Source organism: Marmota flaviventris, chromosome 7 (assembly GCF_047511675.1).
Source record: "Marmota flaviventris isolate mMarFla1 chromosome 7, mMarFla1.hap1, whole genome shotgun sequence".
NCBI lineage: Eukaryota > Metazoa > Chordata > Mammalia > Rodentia > Sciuridae > Marmota > Marmota flaviventris.
This window is the reverse complement of record NC_092504.1, coordinates 118,874,965-118,894,349: the sequence shown is the minus strand read 5'-3', so window position 1 is coordinate 118,894,349 and position 19,385 is coordinate 118,874,965. Positions and strand designations below refer to the sequence as shown.

The following is a 19,385-nucleotide window of genomic DNA, read 5'->3' as shown; positions in this document are numbered from 1 at the left end:
AGCCCGTGTGAGGCACTGGGTTCGATTCTCAGCATGGAATATAAATAAGCAAAATGAGAGTCCACTGACAACTAAAAAAATATTTAAAAAAAAAATCAATGTGGCCAGTCGTGGTGGCACACGCCTGTAATCCCAGCAGCTCAGGAGGCTAAGGAAGGAAGTTCATGAGTTCAAAGCCAGCCTCAGCAACTTATTGAGGCTCTAAGCAACTCAGGGAGACCCTGCCTCTAAATTAAAAAAATAAAAAAGCAGGGGTGTGTGCTGGAGATTGGCTTGGTGGTTAAGTGCCCCTGGGTTCAATCCCCAGTATCAAATAAATAAATAAATAAATACCAATGTGAACTACTATTAAAATTAGATAAATGCTCTGGAGGTATTGGGTGTCAACAACCTGGACCCATCCAGGTTGTTAATATCACTCCTATAATAAAGTACTTTAAACACTTAGAATGAAGAAAAGATTATGATGCATGATCGGCATTTTATAAACAATCACATGGCCTGCCCTATTCCCTTGTGTGTTTAGGCCACCGAGAATGCAGGGCTAAGTTTTGTACTTGACTGCTCATTATTTTTATCCTTGATTTTCTGCTATTACTCCATTCATATACCTTCAAGTCATCAACTCATCCTGTATTTCTCATTTGACTTATTACATCCATGTTTTTTGTAGGAAGTCAATTTTCAAAAGCAATTTTTTTGACAAATAAATACATTTAATAGGAAGCGAGGGCGACAGGGAAACTTAAAAATCCTTGCCAATCCTGAAGCTCACCTTGCATCTAGACGGCCACCAGAGCCTCTGACTGGCACCCCATGTCCTTCTCATGCCTAAAGCTCCACCCAACTCCATTTATTCCCCACAGCATTCAGACCAGGGTTTTAAAAATAAAAATACTTTTTGTCTCTTTCTCCCCTTTTCTCCCTGCTTATAGCCCTTCAAAGGTATCCTGTTGCTCATAGAATAAGGATGAAATCCTCACAGTCTACAAAGCCCTGCGAGATCTGACCCCAGCCTGTTCTCCTGCCCCATGGGGCATGGCTCTCCTGTTCTCTGTGCTTACTCGTCCTCAAATGCTCTAAGTACCCTCTCAGCCTCAGACTCTGACATCTTCTGTTCCCTCTCCCGTGTAGCCCTTGCCTAATTATTCTTCCTGTGCCTTCAGATTCTTAATTCACCCATTATTTTCTCAAAGCTATCCCTGGCTCTCCTGATCAGAACCAGCGCCTATTGTGCTCAACACGCCTATGATCTCACATTGGTGTGTGTAGTTCTCTACTGAACACATGCCTGTCTTACCAAAATGTAAGGTGCGCAAGAGTAAGAATTTTTGTTTTTATCCACCACTGTATCCCAGTCTCAATAAATACTCACTGAATGAATGAATAAATGAATAATAAACATCCAATTAACTTGTTTGTATCCCCAAAACACACTATGTGAACCTGGGTACTTTGATTACTGAGATAACCCAGACCTGACGTAAGTCTTACACAAAATAGGTTTTCTTCTTTTCATTAATTCATTTGTATCATTTTTTTAGATGTTGATGGGCACAATATTTATTTATTTATTTATTTATTTATTTATTTATTTATTTATATGTGGGGCTGAGGATCGAACCCAGTGCCTCATATGGGCTAGGCAAGCGCTCTACCACTGAGCTACACCCCCAGCCCCACAGAGGTTTTCAAATATTAATTAAATAGAAGGATGAAAGGAGGAAAGAATGTTCCAGCACAGTTCTCTTCCTCACTCCTGTCCAGCCATAAGGCAAATAGGAGAGAAAGATCACTCAAAGCAGGCAAATGGAGAGGCTTCTCATAGGTCAGAACAAAAGCTAAGCAAGCACTGGAATGAGACAGAGGGTCAAGCAACGTGGGAGCCGAGGGAACACAAGAAATGAGGAACAAGAAAGGAAAGCTGAAGGGAAAGACAGACCAATCAAGAACAAGAGAAGAAGAGCCGGGCATCGCGGCGCACACCTGTAATCCCAGCAACTCAGGAGGCTGAAGTTCAAGTCCAGCCTAGGCAACGTAGTGAGACCCTCAGCAGCTTAGGAAAACTATCTCAAAATTTAAAAATAAAATCTTTTAAAAAAATTGTAAAGGGCTAGGAATGTAGCTCAGTGGTGAAGCACTGATACTGGGTTCAACACCCAGTATCTTAATTTTTTTTTTTTTTGAGAACCAGAGAAGCACAACTAGGCAGAGAACGCACACAAGGATATGAGCCACGGCCACGCAGCAAAGAGGCCATAAAGAAGGTCAAGAAAACCCAAATACCCCTTCCTATCACTCCTCTAGGTTCTTAGCTCAAAATGGGAAGCAACCATTCTACAGCATAATATCCACCCAAATTTTTCTCATGAACCAAGAATGGAAACTTCATACTTTGGAGGGACCAGCCTCCAAGTGGAAAGAAAGGGATATCAAGAGAAATAGAACCTTATATGTTCTGGCCACTACTGGTTGGCTGGACCAGAGATGGAAACCTGCCCTAACAGCTGCCCCAGGCACTGGAGCAGTTAGCCCAAGAGATGCATTCAATACTTGACACACAACACCCCACCCCCAGGGAGGTCAGAATGTGAGTCCTACAGAATGTACTGCGCATGCACCAGGGTCAGGTGCCCACTAGGAACAGGCACCAGTCAAGGCACCAAGATACAGGAGTACCTAGAGCACACCCAGCCCGCCCTCCAGGGACGCAGATTCCAGGGGAGAGGGAGGCGGCACAAAATGTAAAACAAACAGATTCTCAAGTTTTGGGGAATGATATTGGCCAAATTATATTGTTATGTGGTGTGCAGATATGACTATTAAATATAATTATAATACACCAATGGAAAAATGTGGAATGAGAGAGGAAAAAATAAAAAGAAGCACATGCTCTCAGGTTATGTACAAGAAAGCCTAATGGAGAAGAGTAAAACTGAAAAGGCAGGCCACAGGAACAGGGAGCAGGACTCCACCTCTGATAGGGTGTGGGAGCACGCTAGCGTGTGTGGCGGGGGAACAGGGAGGTCCAGGCGGCTGGAATGCTGAGAGCAAGTGTAAGAGGTCGGAACTCAGACCAGGTGAATCATACCTCGCTACAACTATGTTTTAACAATGAAAAGGGGCAGAGGCCAAGTCCTGCAGAGCCTAAGCCTCAGGAAGGCCTCTGAATTTTATTCTCAGCGAGATGAGAAGCCACTGAGAACAGGGGAAGAATGTAAGACAGAAGAGCAAAGAATACTGCACCCGGATCATGTGGTGCAGAGAGGCCAGGAGGGGGCTGCGGTGGTGGAGACCGCAGTTAGGGGGGAACAGAGTCTGCAAAGCAGCAGAGACAATCACACACCAGGCACTGAAGTGGAGCTGAGCAAAACACTCAGACACTGCTGTATCCTGAACATCGGGACTTCTCCACATTCCTTCTCTGTTCCACCTGTGCATAAAGGCCCCACTTACCAAAGTGATAAGAGAAAAGCCCAAGCCCAAGGTCTTTACCCTCTATTTCTTCACTAAGACACCTGCCTTCTTGGTTTCCTCCTTCTTATCCAGAGCAATATTCTTAATATTCCACCTCCAGGCCTCATCCTCTACAACAGAATACACCACAACACACTTATTTCTGTCCACTGCTTAGGAAAGGAAGCAGTAAGTATGTGAAAAACATTAAAAGCACCATAGGAAATCTTGTTTTTAATTAGAGCTGGGATGGAGCTGGGTGGTAGACCACTTGCCTGGCATGTGCGAGGCCCTGGATTCAATCCCCAGACTGGTAAGAATACATCTAGATACTGTGGGGAACAGCAGCCACTTATCACATAAATAATATGGCATGTGAATTATGCCTCATTAAAACTATTTTTTATAAAAATAAACAGGGAAGTTTATCTCCTGCTAAAATTAAATAACTTGTGTGTGACACATTCAGGGCTCTCTGAAGATATCCTTAATAATACTTGTGATTGTATTTTTAAAAAATATATACTTTTTTGGTTGTAGATGGACACAATACCTTTATTTTATTTGTTTATATTGCCTAGAGCATGCTAGGCAAGCGCTCTGCCACTGAGCCACAACCCAGGCCCATTGTGTTGTATTTCAAAATAAGGTTCATACTAGTTATATATTTTCTGTTCCAATTGCTAAAACACAAATGGAAATCTGGCCTAAAATACAAGATATAGCAAATGTTAATAATTTACTGGAGGAAAAATAATCAATGAGCATTTGAATTCATAAAACTAAAATGTCAGTGCTTACTAATTTTGTACTAATTAATTTAGTCGGTGACACCAAAACTGACCAAATGAAGAAGAAGTAAATGGGGACATCTTTATACTACTTGGGGTGGGTGGGGGAGGCTGGTGCTCAATGTAGAATTACTGTCTTTAAAAAAATCAATTTCAATTTGCAGAATTCTTTACTTCTTGAAATATTTCATCTTCACATGCTTTCCACTGCCTCATGTCTTGAAAACTTTTAATTAAAGAGGAATCTTAACAATTAAAAACTGCTAAAAATCCAATAAGCGATTTTTTTCCCCTAAAAGTAGGAAAAACTTGTACATTTAGTTATTTCCAGATCTTCTCTTTATAACAAATAGACTATTTCAAGGAATGGCCCTTTTCCCCTCTTTATTTCTCTAAGCTGTGAAGTCACCCTAAAATGTGGGACATTACAGAAAAAGGAATCAGGATAATAGACGGTGGAAGCTCTATTTCGATATTATCTCAACAATGGGTATTTCATCTTTTCATGTGCTTTGTTTTATTCGAAGGCTGACTCCGACTCCTCACCAAATTGGACTAAGCATAGTGTATCTGCGTACCAGAAATCAGCCACCTAAGAGCTTTTTAAAATGTGTTCCTTCTCCAGGAAAGGGAGGCGAGAAGTCATTCAAAATAACCAGATTCAATTAATTTTATTCTCTTATCAATAACTGAGAAGAAACGTTCCCTATCAGAAGAACAAAAGGGGTTGAAATCTTTAATGGAAATCCTAATTGCCTTTCTGGATAATTATGCTCAACCAACCCAAATTCTCTCCACAGTGTCTACGACCGTGGAAGCCTTTGCTTCCCATCTCCGCGTGGTTGAAATGAAGTAACTGCCATCTGATCCCGTAGCCCTTTGGGTGCCACTCTCCTGACGCTTAGCCCATACAGCCCTGTACTATAATTAACTCTGAACACCCAAGAGTGAAAGGAAGAGGGTGGGCGAGCCCAAGGCCCCAGAATGCTAAGACAGGGTGCTTCTGGTGGAAATTGGTAAGAATACATCTAGATACTGTGGGGCAGCAGCAGCCAGAGAACATTTTGATCAGATTGGGATACGACTCCATGGAGGGGGTGTGCTGGTGGGAGTGGGTGTGATGAGATAAGAGGACGGGAAAAATAAAGAGAAATTATTTCAAGAATGACTCCCACGTAACTCACTTAATCACAGCAGTGCCATTAAACGAAATGAGGAAAGACTCAGGAGGAAGAGATTTGCCAGGCTGGAAAATGGCCCCCTTAAAGATGTCCCGTCCTAATCCCCAGAATTTGTGGGTGTTACTGTACACAGTAAAGGGGTTTTGGTTAAGTATGATGAAGTGAGTATCTTCTGAGGGGAGATGATCCTGGATTATGGGGCCCAATGTAACCACAAAGGCTTCTTCCTAGAGCTAAGCAGGAGGACTGGAGTCAGAGACACTCATGAGACGATGCAGAAGATACACGGATGCAGAAGGAAGAAGAGAGGAGTGCAGACGTTTGCTTTGAAGATGAAGCAAGGGACCATGAGCCAAGGAATACCGCTGGCTTCTAGAAGCTAAGGGGCAAAAACATGGGTTCACCCTCAGGTCCGCAAGATGGAACGGAACCCTGCCCACACACCCAGAAAGCCCAGAGACACTGACCTCCAGAACTGTAGGATAATAAATCCATGTTGTTTTAAGCCACTAAATTTGTAGTTAAGTTGTTATAACAGCAATAGGAAACTAATATGAACGTTAGATTTCAGAGGCCTATCAAAGTAGATATGTTGGCTGGGCAGTCACATTCCGAAGAGAGAACAGAGGGAGAGAAATGAGAACCTGTTTGAATTATGGGCCTTCCTCTCCACACCCACCTGAACAACACACTCCACAAAAGCACTCATGCACTTTCACAAGACTTTTCCTTGAATTTCCAAGATATTCAAGAACCACCATATTCACAGAACCCCCAGGCCAATATAAGTAATGACAAAGCAGCCTGTTCTATGCTGCCTCCTTAAGAAGCAGGAAATCAGATAACTTTTCACTTGGGGGAAAAAAAAGTTAAAAAACAAACCTTTTCCTAAATTATGCTTATTAAAAGAAAATCAAAATGTCACATAAACCCTTAATCACAGAAAGTTTAAATCCATCATATGACTGTGTGTTCCTCAATGTCTCACTTCATGCTGAAGGATTTGGTCAATATACCCCTGATTCTTTCTAAAGGTTTAATATTTAAACATTGCCTATTATTTTTTAAATTAAACTTGCTTTTTAAAGTCAATGATAACAGAAAGCTGTGACTGAAACAATTGCAAAGCTTCAGAATTCAGGATTAATTTTATTTTATACTCCATAATACTAGGCTAGATTTAAAAAAAAAAAAAAAAAGAGGAGGATAGTAGTTGGTTGATCAAAGAAATTTTGTGTCAATGAATTTTAAATAATGAAAACATTTTGGCCTTAAAAATTAAAATTACTGGAGCATCTTCAAAGGCAAGTATTTGGATTTTAGAGAAATCTCTTGTCCCCCTAGGAAGTCCATGGAGTGATTTTTAAATCTGAAACAGAGGGCTAACATAAAAGGCCTCTGAGAGACAGGACCACAAGCAAGAGGAAAATGCACTGTGGTTCACATTTTCTGTCCAGAGTCTAACCCAGACCAATGAATAACTAGTTCTGAAATGGACATAGTTTAAACTTCTAAAAACAGGTTACAGAGAAAGTAAAACTTTTCTTTTGGTGGTGCTAGGGATTGAACCCCTGGCCTTCTGCATGCCAGGCAAACACTCCACCAACTGAGCTATATACCCAGCTGAGAAAGTAAAACTAAAACCATGTTAACATAGCTTTGTATTTGTCTTGTCTTTTTCAGGGGGAGGGAGAGGATACTGGGGATTAAACCCAGGGTTACTTTAGCACTGAGCTACATTCCCAATCCCTTCCTTCCTCCTTTCCTCCTTCCTTCCTTATTTATTTATTTGAGTCAAGGTCTCACTAATTGCTGAGGGTCTCGCTATAAGTTGCCAAGGCTGGCCTCCTGCCTCAGACTCCAGAGTCTCTAGGATTACAGGTATGGACCACCATGCCCAACAACCTAGCTTTCTTTAGAGCCCAGCAGCTACCATCAGGCTTAGCCAAACCCTCCCAAGAAGGACCAATCTATTGAGCATCAGGATGGAAGCTCAATAGACTGGACTATCACAATCAGACTATCACAATCAGCTTTGCTCAACTACCTGCTACTAAATCTTTTGAGTCTTTACAAGCAAGAAATAAATACTTACCAAATATTGAGCCATAAAATAATGCTCTAGAAAAACATTTCTGGATTATATTTTTACAGACATGAAAATAAGCTCAAAAGGACAAAACTGGAAACACCCAGAAAAATATAAAGGGAATAAACATGGCCATGTTGAGAATTTGAGCTTTAGAGGAAGCAGACAATGAAAGAGCAGCAGGTACACATGGCATGATTAGTTTGCATTTTAGAAAATTCAGTGGAGTGGTGGTCCAGGAATGGATTAGAGAAGTAAGTTAGGAGTCAGAAAATGACAAAAGATGCCCGGACCATGATGGTGGCAACGAAAATGGAGAGAAGAGGACAGGGTTGAGCTCTGCAGAAGGCAGGTTCAACAGAATCTGGTCACAGTGTGGGAGAAAGCTGTGCCTTCACCAGGTCTCTGGCTTGGTATCATTCAGTGAGACAGAGAACCAGTTAAGAGCGGGAAATAAAAGTTACAGACATCAAGACTCTGCAAAAAAGAAATCCCAAAACATACTGTATTCTTACATTGAGCATTAAGTAAGCAAGTTGAAAAAACTAGAATATATTCCAAAAGCTCACTGGCCAATTTATTGGTTGTAGGCGAGTCTTAAAGAACAACACACAAGGAATTCTAAAACCAGGGTTTGCCAAGAGTTTCAAACTTCTCAAACTAGCCCATCTTTAAAAGGTGGCTGTGGGAGATTGTTTAGTCAGTGATTTCACTGCTGTGACTAAAGGACTCAATCAGAAAAATTGTAAAGGAGAAAAGTTTATTCCCCAACCTCCCAGGTCTCCATCCATAGACAGCAGGCTCCATTCCTTGGGGCTCATGGTGAGGCTGAACATCACGTAATCAGGAAACAGAGAGTCTCCACTCTCCAGATACAAAATCTAAACCCTAAAGCCATGCCCTCAGTGAACCACTTCCTCTAGCCACACCCCACCAGCCTCCTTACCACCCAGTTAATCCTATCAGGGATTAATTCACTGATCAGGCTAAGGCTATATATAACCAATTATTTCTCCTCCAAACCTTCGTGCATTGTTTCACATGTGAAGTTTTGGGGGACACCTCACATCCAAACCATAACAGAGATAACACTCGCTTTTTCATTGTCTGCTTCCTCTAAAGCTCAAATTCTCAACATGGCCATGTAAAAGGGTTAACCATCCACTCAAGGTACCAAGTAACTTGCAGGGTACCTGAAGAATACTACCACCCTGAGCCACTGACAACAGGTAAGCCAAAGAAACATGGGTAGAACTGACCTACGAGACTTCTGAGCGTAAGTTTTAAATACTGGCACATGGCTTTTTTGTCCACTGCTCCTCTTCCCAGTTAGGGATTGATCCTGCAGCCAAGAAATAGCTTACCAGTTGAATAAGACACTGAGCTCTAGAAGTTGTAACCACAGCACTGATGACAAAATATGACAGCTGTCTAACAAATAAGAATATGTAATTTAGTGCTGTTTCCCTTCTTCAAGTTGAAGTTTTCTGATGATTTACTAAGAAGCAACCCAACAGAAAAAAACATAGTTGACTCTCATACTCCAAACCTAGAACCAAGAATTTTAATAACCTGAAACCTCATTGCGAAGAGTCAGCAAACTTTTACTGGAAAAGGACAGAGAGGAAGTATTTTAGACCTACTGCCAAATAGACTGTTGCAACTACTCTGCTGAGGCAGAACAAAAGTAATTATAAACATGATGTTAATGAATGAGTATGTTAATGAATGAGTATCGCTGTGTTTCAATAAAACTTTATTTATAAACAGGCATGGGATGTGACCCGAGTCTAAGTCCTTCACACTGTTAGTGGAGAATATGAGAGATGAAATCAAGGCCATTTAGCTGGCCATTTAATGGGAGGCTAAGCATTTAGAATTAATGTCTTAGCTGGGCATGGTGGTCCGTTCCTGTAATCCCAGCAGCTCAGGAGGCCATGACAGGAGGATCACGAGTTCAAAGTCAGCCTCGGCAAAAGCGAGGCACTAAGCAACTCAGTGAGACCCTGTCTCTAAATTAAAAAAAAAATAGAATGCATGTCTTTTGAATCCAATCCTCTAGATCAGGTTCTGTTGTGTCACAAGATGAAAATGAAACACAAAGGAAAAATAAAGCAGAGAATGCTAAGGGTAGGCTCTCATTATGTTAAACAATTTGGTTTTAAATGAGAATTTGCTTCTTGAATGATTATATAGCTTTCAGGAAAACAAGTAAATATCATAAAGCCAAACACATCAGCAAATGATAAATTAGCAGTATTTTGAAAAATGATCTTCAAAGGAAACACAATTATATACTCCATTCCTACCAACATTTCCTTGAACAGCTTATCAATCATTTCTTTTATCAACAGGACAGTATTTGCAATAATCATTACAGTAACTCATCTTAGGGGAAAATAGGTTTTTAAAAATACCATAATGAGCCACAAATACTATACTAGTCCAGCAGGCGATGATGACTTCTCATGGTGTTGTTCTGTTAGTGGGTTTGTTTTGTTTCTTGCTGGGAATCAAATTCAGGATCGCAAGTTCAAAGCCAGCCTCAGCTACTCAGCAAGACCCTGTCTCTAGATAAAATATAAAAAAGGGCTGGGAAAAGCATCTCTGAGCCTGCAGAGTAGACAATATGAGCAAAGCTCACCCTCCAGAGCTGAAAAGATTTATGGACAAGAAGTTATCATTGAAATTAAATGGTGGCAGACATGTTCAAGGAATATTGCGGGGATTTGATCCCTTCATGAATCTTGTAATAGATGAATGTGTGGAGATGGCAACTAGTGGACAACAGAACAATATTGGAATGGTGGTAATACGAGGAAACAGTATCATCATGTTAGAAGCCTTAGAACGAGTATAAATAACGGCTGTTCAGCAGAGAAATCCGTGTCCTCCCTCCAGAAGCCCTGTATAACTATGACTTGAAAATTGGGTCATGTACATTTTCATATTAAACTTTTTTAAATAAACTTCAATAGCAAAAAAAAAAGGTGGGGGGCTGAGGATGTGGCTCAGTGGTTAAGCACCCCCATCCCCTGATTCAACTGCTGGTACCAAAAATTAAAAAATAAATAAATAAACTGGCAAAAATTGACTGTTTTTAGAACTCTATAAATGAACCAAAAGTCTACAGCAATAATAAAATAATCAAGAAAAACTAGCTGGATTTTGATGAAAATAGTGAGCTTTGTGTCATTTGAAATTTCCTTGATTCCTTTCCCCTTCCCCTGCTCAGCAGTAACCTTAAAAATATCACCTGGTGCGCCAGTGGTAGAGTGCTTGCCTCGTGTGTGAGGCACTGGGTTTGATCCTCAGCACCACATATAAATAATTAAATAAAATAAAGGTCCAACAACAACTAAAAAAAAAAAACTTTATCCTGGGGCTGGGGCTGCAGCTCTTGGGTAGAGAGCTTCCCTAGCAAGCGCTGAGGCCCCAGGTTTGATCCCCAGCATCCCACACACAAGAAAGCAGAACAAACTTCATTCACAAAGAATTGTAATCATTTTCTCTGACCTGCCTGGTGGCTCCCAAGAAGTCCAGCAAAAAGACTGTACTCTCTCAGGGCTAAAGTGGAGAGCTGGAGAGTATTTGCTGAAAATATTTACCAACTAACAAATAAATACATTATTTGCTGTTACATGAGGGTAACAGTTGATAAGTAAAAGACTAATCCAAAAGGCTGGTAGGAAGGCTAGTGAGCAAAATGCTTTGGGGAATAAGAGTTTTGAAAAGTCCCCATATGTTCCTAGGAATCCAGAAGGCCAACTGCCTTCCCAGAATTGGTCCTGGCTCAGAGAAGACCTGAGAAGGCCCTTAGCTCTCACCACGATGACCACCAGGCCACCTACAGCAAGGCCACCTGCAGCAGAGCTCATCTGCAAAGATGGGAGGTTCCTTTTAGTTCTAGACATTGAAGGAAAACACTTGTCTCATCACTGGCTACCCACTAAACAAATGAAACAAACTACAGTATCACACATGACAAAGAATACAGACTTTATAAAACCAGTTTAGAAAAGTTAACAAGTAATAAATGACTATCACTATAACAAGCAGCGAAAACAAACCCTAGGAAGGGAGAACCATCTGATTTCGTCTGATTAGCCACATGTTAATGTTCAAAATGTCTGATTTTCAACAAAAATTCATGAGGTATGCAAAGAAACAAGAGGCAGTGCCCCCACAAGAAAGAAGTAATCTATATAAATTGTCCTTCTGAAAGCCCAGACACTGGACTTACTAGATAAATACTTTAAACCGGCTATTTTAAAAATGTTCAAAGCACTAAAGACACTGTTAAATAGAATAAAAAGATAAGCTGAAGATAAACTAGAAGAAAATATTTCCAAATCCAATTCTTCATTATCTTCATTAAACATTCACTGGAATCCTATGAGGTGATCAGTACCAAATTACATTAATAAGGTTTATAAAAATCCCTGCATTCAAGGAGCAACTAAAAGATTTGTTCTAAACATTATAAGTGCTCGTCATTCTATTCAACAGTAATGACAATATAATTCAGGTTTGACACTAAACGTTCAGTATCACTGCACCCTTCCTGGAGACGCTGTCACATGCGATGTTAGCGACACTGGACTGATAACTCACATTTATGCCCTACATCCCACGCGTCACTAACCTGGGGAACTGGTCCTTAGAAAATTCTTTTCTTTCTTGCCCAGATTGGTCTGTGATTCCTAGGTTCAAGAGATGCCCCCACCTCAGGCTCCCAAGCAGCTGCAACTACAGGTGTGTGCCACCTCAGAAATACATCCACGCTCCCGCACAATTCGGGGCATTTGAAAAATGGAGGCTGCTGCAATCAATCTTAATGACCACTCTTCCCAGTGTCTCCCTCCTTATGTAAAAACTGGCGGCTTTTTTTTTTTTTTGGCTAAATATCCAAATACACATTTCAACTTTATCTTTATTTATTTATTTATTTTTATGTGGTGCTAAGGATCGAACCCAGGGCCTCTCAGATGCCAGGCGAGGACTCTACCGCTGAGCCACAACCTCAGCCCCACATTTCAACTTTAAAATGCAATTTCGGGCTGGGGATGTGGCTCAAGTGGTGACATGCTCGTCTGGCATGCGTGGTGCACTGGGTTCGATCCCCATCACCACATAAAAATAAAATAAAGATGTTGTGTCCACCGAAAACTGAAAAATAAATATAAAATAATAAAATAAAATGCAATTCCACGGAGACTCAAGGGGGAAGAGCCTCTGTGCCTGTACTACTGGGGCTGTTGGAAGGGGAGTTGGGGAACCCGTGCAGTGGGCTGCGCCCACCCCATCCTTCCCCGCAGCGCCTGCCACCCTGGCATGCGGTGGCTGGGAAAGAGCCTGAGCTCAGGAGTTGAGGCCCCATGGAGCTGCTTTGCAGTCGCAGGCAAGAACATCTCCAAGGGAAGCTGTTGCAAAGGATCCAAGCGCTGGACTTGACATTCACCTAGTACCAGGCAGCCCCAAACCCAGCACGTCTGTATTGATGGCACCAAGTGGCAAACATCTAAAACCTTTGGAACTCACATAAAAGTAAAATGTTAAGTACTATCCTGGGAGAGCATATTCTTCCTTCTCAACAGGGTGAGCCATGGGCAGAGTAGGAATTTACTTTTCAACCTTTTGTACGTAGCATCCAGGTTAGAATAGAATGTAATCTAAGCAAAAATAAAGGCTACATTACAGTATTTTTTTTAAAAGTCAAGCCTATTCTATTTGCAGGCTAAGTATTGAAAGTACATGCCAAGAGTTGTTCTGAGCTGTGGGGATTAACAATGAACAAACTGAGTCTCTACCCCATGGAACTCACATGGCTGAAAATGTACAGGTCCTGCCTGTAGCCTGTCAACTTGACCCTCTCTCCATCCTGGGAACCCCCAGTGTAATCCAGGCCCAACACCCCATCTGACAGAACTGTAGGTACTTCTCTCACGAGGTGGCCATGTAGGTACAAGATCTGCCACCCTAGCAAAGGGACTGGGGATAGATCTGAACAGACAGCTATCTATAAGTCTGCCAGACCTCTGAAGTCAATGAGCATGAGAACCCTGCCCAAAGGGGCATCCTGTGCAGGACCATGGCTGGCCAACCTTATTTTTGGTGGGGGCGGGGGGGGGGGGGAGCAACAGGGATTGAACTGAGGGGCACTGGACCACTGAGCCACATCCCCAGCCCTATTTTGTATTTTATTTAGAGACAGGGTCTCACTGAGTTGCTGAGCACTTGGTGAGGCTGGCTTTGAACTCAGTATCCTTCTGTCTCAACCTCCCAAGTTGCTAGGATTACAGGTGTGTGGAACCACACCCAGCCCTGGCCAGCCTTCTTAGAACCTTTATTCTTGGGGAGACAAACTGCAATAAAGAGAGCCAATTATTCAGGACCTTAATAAGACATGAAGGTGGACGTAATCTGACTTGATAAAAATGGTGGTGTCACTAATATTAGGAGCAAGAGAGTCAATCCAACTGACAAAAGAATGTTCCCTAGTGTAGCTACATGCTGCCAGTTCCCTAGACTTACTCTTACGTCCAAATAACTTCTGAAACTACATCCTGTGTCTTTCTACTCCCTGTGTTTCCTTACAATAAGTCTCCATCAGCTGAGGCCAGCAGAACAGGCCTCTATTTCTTGCAAGCTAAAAGTATATAACTAACATATGCTGTGTGAATTTTAGTTACTTCAGTGACAGTTCACTACACCATTCATCATGTGAAGCCTGGAGACTATACAATAGCAGGGATGGAATAAAATCCATGTATAAAATTCATAATGGGACTCAAGTTTCTGCACAGCAAAATAATCAATAATGAAATGAAAAGGAAATAATCAAATGAAAAGGAAACCCATGAATCTGGAGAAAATATTTGCAAACCATATAAGAGATTAATATCTGGTAAGAGATTAATATCCAAAAAAAAAAGAATTCATAACAGCAAAAAAAAAAAACTAGATCTTAAAATGGGCAAGGGAGCTGAACAGACGTTTTTCCAAAGAAGACACATAAATGGCCAACAGGTCTATGGAAAGATTTTCAACATCATTCACTAGTCATTAGGTTTTGCAAATCAAAACCTCAGTGAGATATCATCTCTCACACCTGTTAGGATCAAAAGTCAAAAGATAAGTGTTAACAAAGATATGGAAAAAAAAAGAAAACGCTTACATGTTCTTGGTATAAGGTGGGTATGTAAACTGGGTTTGATTCCAGCACCACAAAAAAAAAAAAAAAAAAAGGTAACTAAGTGAGATGTAGATATATTAATTAGCTTGATTGCAATAGTAATCTCACAATGTCTTAAGTATGTGAAAACACTGTACACCTTGAATACATACAACTTTTATTTATCAATCATACTTCACTAAGGCTAATAAAGGAAAAAAATGCATGGTTAATTCTGTTTATTCTGTTTGACTAAAGGCATCACAACATGAATTACTTATGATGGGAAAATGTAGCCATCCAAATGATAAGAAATTACATTGAAATCACTCACCATCATATTCTTCAATTAGACTCAACAATTCTCACCTCCCACAGACTTCAAAAAAATCCAGTTCTTACCAAGTATTCTGGAAGTAATTAATCAGGCAATCTGAGTATAGGATCATGAACTTATGTCTTTTTGAAGCATCCTAGTTGATTCTCATGTCCCGTCAGAATTGAGAATCCTGGTCCTATGGGCTTATTACTCAAAGTGTGGTCCAGGGTCCACGAACAGCAGCATCACCTAGAGCTTGTTAGAAATGCAAAATCTCTCTGCTCAATGCAAAAAGAACCTAATACTTCTAGCTACTTGGAAGGCTGAGGCAGGAAGATGGCTTGAGCACAGGAATTCAAGATTAGCCTGAGCAACACAGAGAAACACTGCCCACCCCATCTCAAAAACAAAGAAAAAAAGCTGGGCACAGTGATGCATGCCTGTTAACCCAACTCAGAGACTGAGGCAGGAGGATCACAAGTTCAAGGCCAGACTCAGCAACTTAGCAAGGCCCTAAGCAACTCAGTAAGACCCTGTCTCCAAATAAAATATAAAAAAAAGCTGAGGATGTGTGTGGTTCAGTGGCAAAACACCCCTGGGTTCAATCCCTGTAAAAAATTAATTTAAATAAATAAATAAAAAGAAATGCAGGGTCTCAGGGTCTACCTGAAATCTGCTAAGACAGGATCTTCATTTTTGCAAGACCTCAGGTAACTTGGCATTATAAAGTTTAAAAGCACTGCTCAGATTTCCCATTGCTACAGAAACATGAGAAATACAACCATGTTCTAAAATGGAATACCTCAAGAAATTTTCTATGAAGAAGAAAGAGAACAGGGTGGGAGATATCTGTCTGTGACACTGAGACATTTTACATTATTAAGCATCTAGTTAAAAGTAACATTCAAATACATGTCTGCACATTTTGAAAATTTGCAGTAACAGCCCTGGCCCCACCTACAGACCACACCCCAGTCCATGGCAATAGTTACACCTGGACTGAGGAAAACGGATTTAACTTTACTCTCCAGTCGGCTTCAGTAATGTCCTCTGAGCTGGTGTGAGCTGAGGGGCCTCAACAAGTCCTTGGGAAGAAATGAAGAAACAAGCGGTGTGGTGGCAAGATAAAAAGGGAGTACTGCCACCAGCGGCCCACACTGGGGGTCTTCCAGTGCCCCAGGGAACACCTCTGTACTAGCTTCCAGGACAGTTTGGAAATGGTGATATTTATTGCCAGAAAAACTCACTTTTTACTTCTTGCGCAAACATTTTCTGTGCCCATTGTTCTTAATCAGGACTCAGAGAAAAGCATTTCGCTATTGTCCAGTGCAGTGATACTTGGATTAAAGTATCTCCTGGAAACAAAGTTCCAATAAAATCAAGGCAGCCGTACTGAGAACAGATGAACTCTGGACTCAGAGCACCAGGCCTGGCTTCTATTTACAAGCTCCTGCTTCACTGCCTCAGAGCAGGGACAAAAATCACCTCCCTTCACAGCTTCTATGTGTTCTTGACTAAGCTGGCACTAGGCAAAATAACAAAAGCAGAAAAACGTTTTCAGATTCCACAGTGTTCCGTTTTGGTATCCTTCAGTGTCCAAGGATAACCATGACCTCCTTCCAAAACTATACATCACACACATAAACCTTAAGTTTACAAACATGTTCCCCATAATGAACCTCTAGAAGAACCAGAGAACCAATAATCTTCATTTAAAAGATGCAACAAAAAATACAGGAGAGCGGCTCGTAAAACCAGAGTGTCTTGTCCAAGGTCAAATGATTATTTAGTGAACCTCATTTTTAAACAGTACACTACAGCTTAGTAGAAGGGGAGGGAGACAGTAAGATCCAGTTGGAATCTCTCAGTTAGGAACTGCCATGGGCTGGCAATTAGAGAGGCTTAAGCTAACAGTGACTTTAACAAGAGGGTCTTTTCCCTCCAATACAGGAAGGCGCAGGCAGTCGAGAGTTCCTGTGGTGGCTCCACCATCATTCTGTTCTGCTGTGCCCCCTCTGCACTTGGTTTCCATCCTCAAGGTAACTCCATGGCCCAGGGCGGCTAGTGAACTACACATCCTTCTCCCTGGGGTGCTACAGTTTGCATTTTGAAGGTTTCCCGAGTGTCCATGTGTTGAACAGCCTGTGGCACCACCGGAGGTGTGTGGAGGTGGTGGACCCTTTAGGAGGCAGGGTCGAGTGGGAGGAACCTAGGTCCCTGGTTCAAAGGGATGGGGACCACAGCGCCTTCCTTCTTTCTTGGCTTCTGGCCAACTTGTGGAGGGCAGCTTCCTTGGCCACCCAGTCCCATCCAGGAGGTACTATCTTGCCACAAGGCCAAGCAACCATGGAAGAAAACCAGGAACCAAAATAAATCTTTCCTCTTTATATATGGATTATCCCAGGTATTGTGTCACATAATGGAAGGCTGGCTAACACATTGTAGGAGGGGGAAGAAAGGTAAGAAGGAAGAAGGAAGAGAAAGAAAGAGAGAGAGAGAAAGAAGAAAGAGGAAGGGAGGGAGGAAGGCAGGAAGGAAGGAAGAAAAGGAGTATTCTGCTAGGCCAGGTGACGCATATCTGTAATCCCAGCAACTCAGGAGGCTAAGGCAGGAAGGATGTAAGTTCAAGGCCAGCCCTGGTAACTTAAGTCTCCAAATAATAAATAAAAAGGGCTGGAGATACAGCTCAGAGGTAGAACGCGCCTGGCTTCAATCCCCAGTATAGCAGAGAGTTAGATAATTTAAGGTCACATAGTTAGCAAGAAGCCAAGAAATGAGCCAAGAAAGTCTAACTGACTTAGGCTAACTCCATCGGACAGTAACCGCAGACCACTTACTCTTACTTACCCTCTTTAAATTGCTCTACTCTAACTGTCCCTAACTCTACAGTGTTCCGTTCTTTAAAAGCAACAGACTGATTAAACAGGTCTTCTTAAAGAATTTGGTAAGTGCAGGTGGGGTTTTTTGTTTGTTTGTGAGACAGGGTCTCACTGTGTTGCTCGGGCTGGCTTTGAACTCCTAGACTCAAGTGACACTCTTGCCTCAAGCCTCCTCAAGTAGCTGTGTAGTGCAGATTTTTAAACAGTGTGTAAATATTCTATGGGACTTGAAATAACTTTCTCAAAATAAGTTAGACAACTATGGAATTCTAGCAATTAAAAAATAAATGATTAAAAAAATTTTCTGTGCTAGTGGCACAGAAAAACAGTGGTTTAAAACAGAGCCACCAGCTCTGGGGAAAATACAGCCTGGCATGCTATATGAATCAATGAAAAGAAACTGCCTTGTGATTTGCGATGTACAATATAGGTAACTGAGTTTTAGCTCTACCTAGTTGTGTAACTTTAGAAGAAGTCTTCTAACATTTCTAAGTCTCAGTTTACTCATCTTTCAAATAGGCATTATAGTTCAACCCCCACCATTACCAAAAAAAATAAAAGAGGATAAAACTTACCCTCTTCCCTCTCAAGTTGTTGAAAGAATCAAACTAAATGAAGTTATGAAAGCCCTTTCTAAACAGAAAAGCACTTGATAAATGTAAAGAATTTCTAAAATATAGCAAACAGCCTGCTGGCATAAACATGTGGCACATAATAGTAAATGACTTTTATTAGCGGTCAGTGTGATAACTCAGAAGAACACTGACTTTTACTTTAAACTGACCTGGTTTCAAACACCCATTCTACCACTGACTAGTTGAGGGACCTTGGGGCAAACTGCTTAAATATTTCTGAGCCTCAGTTTTTCAATATAATAAGGAAAATAACATCCACCTCACAGAGCATAACAGATAAGCAGTACCTGGCACATGGTGAACACAAGGATTCTGTGACCTCGTTCTGATGACATTCAAGGTATCTTACTTACAGTACACCCGATGACAGTTCTAGATGATCCTTGATTTACAAGGGGTTATGTCCAGATAAACCTTTCAAAATATCTTAAGTCGAAAATGCACTTAACATACCTCATTTACCAAACTTCCAAGCTCAACCACACAGCAAACCTTGGAATGTGGGTTGTTTCCATCGTGTTCTGAGGCTGGCTGAGAGCTGCGCTTGCTGGGCTGCCCCACGCTACACTGCAAAGAGGCTCCTACCACACATGGCCAGCCCAGGAAAGGTCCAAATACAAAATTTCCAATATGATCTCTACTGAAGGCCTATCACTTTCATACCATTATAAAAGTAAAATATTATTAAGTCAAGGACCATCTGGAAATTATTCCTTTCAGGGTTTATTAGAAACATAGCAAAATAAAAAAAGAGGAAAGTTGGGGATGTTAGCTCAGTGGTAGAGGGACTACCTGGCACTCAAGAGGCCAAGATCCCTAGCTCTGCCAAACAAACAAATAAAAGACCCTAGCAGGGCACAG

At 41.4% G+C, this 19,385-nt stretch overlaps 1 protein-coding gene and 1 pseudogene across 3 annotated transcripts in view; one reads left to right on the top strand and one right to left on the bottom strand.

Moving 5' to 3' along the window:
• The window catches only part of Sh3d19 (SH3 domain containing 19), a 177,497-nt gene that overhangs the window by 151,412 nt on the left and 6,700 nt on the right, over positions 1–19,385 (bottom strand). The gene's annotated exons all lie outside the window — the stretch shown is intronic.
• LOC114085591 (small nuclear ribonucleoprotein G pseudogene) lies at positions 10,143–10,432 on the top strand (annotated as a pseudogene).